The following is a 6807-nucleotide window of genomic DNA, read 5'->3' as shown; positions in this document are numbered from 1 at the left end:
TGTTTCAACCACTAATTGTAATCTAAATAAGGAGTATAATCATTGGGAATGTACATCAATGAATCGACCATTGTTTTATCCCTTTAGATGCATGAGATTTGCCTCTCTCTCTCCGCACTAAAAACAACATAAACTATATTATTAAGCAAATGGGGCTAAACAAATGTGCAAAAAGTGGGTAATTTTTGTCCAATAATTTTGAGGAATTTCGCATGCCTTGTTTTTATTATTCCTTTCTGTTCTGGAAAAGTCAGGAATGGAGGGTACATTGGGCTGTTCAATACATTATTCCCCAAAGTTTTATAAAAACGTTGTTCTTATTCGTTGGCTTGGTTGGTTCATTAAATTGAGTGTCCAAACGTTTCAACCACCGATTGCAATCAATAGAAGGGTTACTTGTGTGTATCATTATTGAGGATGTACATTTATTTTTCAGCCATTGTCCTATCCCTTTAGATTCCTGGGAAAATGTGTCTTAACTTTAAGGTTTTGTTTTGACATAGATAAAGTCACATTCAAGGTCATTTTTTTCCGTTGCTTAGCATATTTAATACAATATAATACTTACTAGCGGCTTCGCCCCTAGCCTCAAGGAGCTTTGCAATTTGAAAAATAGGAGCCTGAAAAAAATTTAGGTAACTAAACAGAAAAAAAAATATTTTTTTTTGTTTTTTGAGGGGGTTGGGGGCTGCCCAACCTACCATGAAAATAGCTTAAAACCACAACAGGACCAGTAGGTATATTCCCTGAAGAGGAGAATTTAAACGATTCAGACAGACGGAGGACCGAGAGACCAAGCTACTTTGTATTATAGATATAATTACAAATAATGATTTTAAACATACATATTTAGATAAATTTATTGATGTTTTGATTTGATCTAATATTTAGCTAGTAAAAGCCTCTAGAAAGCTCCCCTTTAACACAATAGAATCATTTGAAATTAAACGTCTAATTATGCGAAATATTTTTTATTTTTTCCTATTATCAAAATCAATTCGCCTCTAGCACTTAGGGACTTATCAGCAAAGCTGTTATCAAGATCTTACTCAACATAAAAATGCATTCAGTTGTTTAAGTCTATAGAAAAACAGAAGCATCTACTTGTCTCATAGGCCTACAGGAATAAGACAATGGCCGATAAATTGTTGTATACCCCCAAATGATGATACACAATATTACCCCATCTGTAGATTACAATTAGTAATTAAAATGTGGGTACACTTAACTTATAGAACCAACGAATCGAATTTCAATGAAAGTCTACAAAGTTGTTAGGCCAACGAACAAGAAAACGCTGTTAAACAAGGATGACAACATCCATAAAAGCGAAGCACTGAAACGGTAGGACAAACGGACATGAACACTTATATAGTGTCAGAACTGAATAATCAGAATATAAATGTATAAGAGTCAAAGCAAAATTGTGAGTAAATTTGTTAAAAAACTGCTTGATACAGGATAATGTTTATGGACATACTTACATTTTTAGGACTTGATTATAGAGTTGCTTCGTTTATTACATTATACTTTGTTGTCCCAGGAATCAATATACCAAAAATCAGATCAATCGGATAATTAGATCACATAAAAATTTGATGTTAAAAAAGTAAAAAAATCATCATGTTTAAAATGGACCTACGGACTTTTTGGTAATGATTATAGAGTTGCTACGCTTTCTAAATCGTACCTAACTGCTAAAGGAATCACCATGCAAAATTTGAAATCGATAGGACAATTCTAACATGCCTAAATTAACGAAAAAAGCTATCCGTTACGGACGGACGGACGTACGGACGGACGTACGGACGGACGGACGGACCGACCCTAATTATAGAAAAGCTTCGCTTTTAAAAACTTTGAGGACTATTGTAATAAACAGCCCAATGTCCCCTCCCTCCCTAATACGCCTATGTGTTATCAACGCAAGAAAACTTTTGTCGGATTTAGTTTCAAATCTTTTAGTAGTTAAAATTAATTGGTCACACAAAACAACCAATAGGACAGCGGAAAGTGTCGTGTATGACGTCATAAAAATACGTTTATTCTCCATTTCTTTTTAGGGATTTTCTTTCCCATTTCTCCTCTCATCCTTCTCTTTTAGACATATTTTGTGACGTCACATATGACACTTTCCGCTGACCCCATCAAATTACTTCTTTTACAAAGCCAAGATATTACACTATTTTAAATTAGCGGCTGCGCAACTACTCTTTAGGAGTTCCTTATTAGAATAACCCAAAACTAGAAAATGAAAATAACACAACACAAAACCTCTGCGAAGCTTTTAATAATGGAGAACCTAACCAGTATATCCCGTCTTATTTTTGCTGTTTTTGTGATTTTACGTTTTACGGGGACATAATGAAAATAAGCTAATTTAGAATTTTGCGATAATTTTTTCCACAAATTCTTTATTCATTTTCGCGAGTTCTCGGAACAACTAAATGTAAATTAAATACTTTTACTTTAATTTTGCATAAAATTTAGAGGATTTTCGCAAGTTATTTTGTCATCTAGGCTCTTTGTATTCAAGGGGGACAGAGAGGGTCTTGAAAAATAGCTTAAACCATCCCAAGACTTGAATCTAAAGATCTTTAAGGTTCAGACAAAAAAACATTACTACTTTAAAAATAGTATTGGATTAATATTTATATTCAAATTAAGACCATTGCTTTTTGATAGCAAAGCTACATTATAACTCTACCAGCATCTACGCCCCTTCGAAGCCTCTTGGAGCAATTGAAGTGGATTGGGATGAATTTGATTCCCAATTTTTGTTAGTTTTTGGTACTATAAATTTGTCCGAAAAATACATAGAAAATTTTTGTAGGAATTTTGCTTAAAAATTAATGGGTTGTGTTAATCTATTTTGTGCATATTTATGCTCTGCAGGTCTTTGAAGTGTCTTTTACAACCTACAACATAAATTCATACCTTACTTTGTACTTCCAGAGACAAGGGATTGTAAATCTTACAAACAATTTAAGTAAAAAATCAACAAAACCTCTCTGCGTAGAATAGTTCAAACTTTTTTTTTTGTAATTGACTTCGGATGGGTATACTATTAGAGGAAAATACTAAACCTCTTATTTATTCACTGTTAGACTTTGAAGTGTCTTTTACAACTTACAACATAAATTCATACCTTGCTTTGTATTTTCTGGGACAAGGGATTGAAAATCTTACAAACAATTTAAGTAAAAAAATCAACAAAACCTCTCTGCGTAGAATAGTTCAAACTTTATTTTTTTTGTAATTGACTTTGGAGGGTATACAATCGGAGGAAAACACTAAACCTCTTATTTATTCACTGTTAGTCTTTGAAGTATCTTTTACAACCTACAACATAAATTCATACCTAGCTTCGTATTTTAGGGTTAAGGGACTGTGATTCTTGCAAAAAATTCTAGAAAAAATCAACAAAACCTTTCTATGTAAATAGTATTTAGAATATAGATCAAACTTTGTTTATGTTCGTAATTATCTTAAAGGGTATACTTTAAGTGGAAATCATCAAATCTCAAATTTATAATCTGCTGGACTTTAAGTGTCTTTTAAAACTATCAACAGAAATTAATTTCTTTAAATTATGTATTTTAGAGAGCATTTTCTTTCAAAACTTTCTAAAGTTGATGAAAAAAGGGCACTCGTACCCACTTCTAATTATAGTTGACAATTTTAATTTTGATTAATTGTCAACATAAATCGTCTAGGTTCAACAGAAAAGAACAAATAGCTTTTTGTTTGTTTATTTTAGTTTCTAGATATTTTATGTGTTTCGCTATTTTGTATATCATTATCCTGGTGTCAAAATTATGCTCTCATAAAACAACAAGGTCTATTTAAATTTTGTTCGTTAAAGTAAAACAATATTTTTAGAAATATTGCATAGCATGTAGTTAGTTAGTTGTCTAGTGGGTGATGGGTTCGAATTTCGGCCCCACGCCAGGTCATTACTAATGGCTGCAGTTACTATTTAAGATGTACGGTTTAAATAGTTACAGTAGGAGAAATGCCTTGGCCAAAAATAAAAAAAACTTACTCTTATGCACATTTAGGACTTTCCAAAAAGATCATGCATTAATAAAGTTGGTTGTTTTTATGGTGTTTGGCCGAGTATTCATACATTATCCAAATAAGACCCCATGGTGTATTCTATCTTTTATAGGTTATATGGGTTTAAGTTCAAAAGCCCTACTGTGTCGGTTACAAATCCTTAGACTAAAGTAACAGGATGTCTGTTTGTTTGTACCGAAGGATCTCGCTAACCGCTAAACCGATCGGGTTCTCCTTAACAGGGTAACGACTCATAGGTCCCGGGCAGGTTAATAACTATTTTGGGGGAGGGTACCACCACCCTCCCAAGAGAAATCACAATAAATCGAAATTTTTTTCCCTCGAATAGAGACTCCTACGTAACATTGCAAAGTATCGTAAAATTTTGATAGAGACTCCTTCGCAACATTGCAAGGAATCATATCATTTTTTTTAAAACACCAAACATTTAAAGTGCCACTAGAGGCCTCTAGGGGGCGCAACCGCTAGTCATATATAAACCCTGTAGAGTAGCTATCCACTTTCAAAAGGCCGATTAGACAATGGATGTAGAATACACATGGATATTATGACAGGGCAATTATTATTTTCCCTGTCATTTATTGGTCTATTCTTTTAGGGGGGGGGGGGGGGAGGTGAATCATTTTAGCCTTTTGCGTGTTTTTATCAGAAAAGATGAAAATCTGGTGTAAGATCCAACTAATAATAAATCCATTGACAAGGCACAAAAGCAGGCTAACTGTCGGGTACAAATAAGATATTTAAAGTATTAAATATCCAAAATTATTTCAAGGCCACCTCCAATTTTCCCATTACTTTAGAATTAGCTAGAGCAAAAACTTTTCATTTGTTTATTTTATCTTTGTTTGTTATTGCTTTTCCTTATTGGGGATAGGTTAATAGAAAAATATTATTTCATTGTCCTAATTTCTTTAAATTTAACTTTCGTGATATTTTTTAAAAACAGCTGGTCGGTGCTTTAAGTGATTAGTAGATGTAAAATTCTGTGGATCATTTTACATCTACTAATCACTGAAAGCACTGACTAGCTGTTTTAATAAAATATCACAAAAGTTAGGAAACCTTCTTTGAAAAACACGACGTTCGATTAAGATTGTTTTAATTTTTAATGTTAATTCAATTTAATGTGAGTATATTTACAAAATAATTTTTAAAACAATAAAAAAAAAAATATGACTCGATTAACCTAAATAAGAAAAGTAAAAATATAATAAATTGATAATACTGTTAAATATTTACAATTGTGACAACATTAAAGTATAAGAATAGGTGGGATACTAGATATATGTAAATCTAACCACGGGGTGGGGACCTTGGGCCAGAAATATAAAAACAGTCAAGTTGCTACAAACGATCCTCATAAAGCAATTTGATAGCAGACGTGACAAAAGGTCTCAAACATTTGGGGCCAGGTAGTAGTCTGAGTTAATTATACATCTATACTTTTACATTTACAATTTATTTGTACAACATTAATTTAAAATTTTGATTGTTTAACAGTTTCTGGTGTTTGGGCCATCCCTGCCAGGTTCACTTTAGACGACCTCATGAATTTTGGAGTGAACAGGGGGGTTAGACTGACCGCTGCACTCGCCAGGAAAGGTCGCATAGGTATAGCCTCCGCCCCTTGCAGCTTCTCTCTTACCATACTAGAATAAAAAATATCTATCTATTTATGTGTCTGACTATCTGTCTATCTATCTGCCTATTTATACATATAATCTCTATCTTTATCTATTTATGTCTCTATCTATCTATAGAGTGTCTATATATCTGTCTATCTATCTGACTCTCTATCTGACTCTCTATCTGTCTATCTATCTGTCTATCTATCTGCCTATCTCTCTGTCTATCTTTCTGTCTATCTATCTGTCTATCTATCTGTCTATCTATATGTCTATCTATCTGTCTATCTATCTTTCTATCTTTCTGTCTATCTATTTGTCCATCTATCTGTCTATCTATCTGTCTATCTATCTGTCTATCTATCTGTCTATCTATCTGTCTATCTATCTGTCTATCTATATGTCTATCTATCTGTCTAACTATCTGTCTAACTATCTGTCTAACTATCTGTCTATCTATCTGTCTATCAATCTGTCTATATATTTGTCTATCTATCTGTCTATCTATCTGTCTAACTATCTACCTGAAGAAGTTTGCCACAGGATTTAGAATATAGGTACAGTCCAGAGCAAATACTGCAAACAGGATCCAACCTTGTCCCGTCCATAGGACACACTCTACATAGATCAATACCTAGAGATAGGTTAATAGAAGATACATATATTAAGTCAGTTATGAAAATCTTTTTAATAAAGTTAGCTTTCTAAAAATAAATTCGCCTCAAATTTCGTCGCAAGTATCTACAATAGCCCAAAACCTGCTAAAAGGCAGTCTGACTGCCATGTTTGTTTTCTTCCCCTCTAGTTTTTTCAATCTCATTTTTTTGTAGGTAAGATGGAGAGCTGTGACTTCATGACTTTTTAAGTTTAGTAATTATACGTCGGCAAGAGTTGATTTTATTAGGATGTCCAGTCAAAGTCGGTTGGGTAGCACCAAAATTAAATAAATCTTAATTTCTACATTATGACTTTTGTGTATAAGGTAATAACCTAAAATTTTTTTGATGAATACTTAGATATCAATGACCTTCTGAGAAAAGTGGTGTTATGACCGTTTGACCGCTCCCTGACCGACTTTATGACCGATTTTTGTCCGGCTTTT

This window comes from Acartia tonsa, chromosome 1, assembly GCF_053477335.1.
Source record: "Acartia tonsa isolate MP-2025a chromosome 1, ASM5347733v1, whole genome shotgun sequence".
In the NCBI taxonomy this organism is placed as follows: Eukaryota; Metazoa; Arthropoda; class Copepoda; order Calanoida; family Acartiidae; genus Acartia; species Acartia tonsa.
The sequence above is the reverse complement of the archived record's forward strand: the minus strand, read 5'-3'. Positions refer to the sequence as shown.